Source organism: Ailuropoda melanoleuca, chromosome X (assembly GCF_002007445.2).
Source record: "Ailuropoda melanoleuca isolate Jingjing chromosome X, ASM200744v2, whole genome shotgun sequence".
Taxonomy (NCBI): domain Eukaryota; kingdom Metazoa; phylum Chordata; class Mammalia; order Carnivora; family Ursidae; genus Ailuropoda; species Ailuropoda melanoleuca.
This window is the reverse complement of record NC_048238.1, coordinates 48,442,178-48,443,413: the sequence shown is the minus strand read 5'-3', so window position 1 is coordinate 48,443,413 and position 1,236 is coordinate 48,442,178.

The following is a 1,236-nucleotide window of genomic DNA, read 5'->3' as shown; positions in this document are numbered from 1 at the left end:
AGAACACAGGCAGAAACCTCTTTGACCTTGGCCATAGTAACTGCTTACAAGACATATCACTGGAGGCAAAGGAAACAAAAGCAAAAATGAACTATCGGGATTTCATCAAGATAAAAACGTCTGCAGTGTAGGAAACAATCAACAAAACTAAAAGACAACTTATGGAATGAGAAAAGATATTTATAAATGATGTATATGATAAAGGCTTAGTATCCAAAATCTATAACAAGCTTACCAAACTCAACACCCCCCCAAAAAATAAATAAATAACCTAGTTAGGAAATGGGCAGAAGACATGAATAGACACTGTTCCAAAGAAGACATCCATTTGGCTAGCAGACACATGAAAAGGTCAGGAAAATATCAGGGAAATACAAATCAAAGCCACAATGAGATACCACCTCACACCCGTCAGAATGGCTAAAATTAACAACACAGGAAACAACAGGTGTTGGTGAGGATATGGAGAAAGGGGTACCCTCTTGCACTGTTGGTGGGAATGCAAACTGGTACAGTTTGAAGATTCCTCAAAAAGTTAAAAATAGGACTACCCTACAATCCAGCAATTCTTCTACTAGGTGTTTACACAAAGGATACAGAAATACAGATTTGAAGTGGGTATATGCACACCAGTGTTTGTAGACATATTATCAACAATAGCCAACTATGAAGAAAGCCCAAATGTCCATTGATTGATGCACAGATAAAGAAAATTTTTTATAGATATAAATATTGAAATATTACTTGGCCATCAAAAAGAATGAAATCTTGCCACTTGCAGTGATGTGGATGGAGCTAGAGTGTATTTTTATGCTAAGTGAAATAGGTGAGTCAGAGAAAGACAAATACCATACGATCTCACTCATATGTGGAATTTAAGAAAGAAAACATATGGGAAGGGGAAAAAGAAAAAAGGAGAGAGGGAGACAAGCCAAAAGAGAGTCTTAATGATATAGAACAAACTGAGGTTGATAGAGAGAGGTGGGAGTGGGGATGGGCTAGATGGGTGGTGGGTATTAAAGAGGACACTTGTAATGAGCACTGGGTGTTGTATGTAAGTGATGAATCACTGAATTCTACTCTAGAAACCCATATTGCACTGTATGTTAACTAACTAATGTTTACATTAAAAAAAACAGATTATCTTATTTCCTATTGAAATACTTCAGGTATCTTTTAAATTTAAAAATAAAATAGAGTCCCTGGGAATCTGTATATAAAGAGAGATTTAAGAGA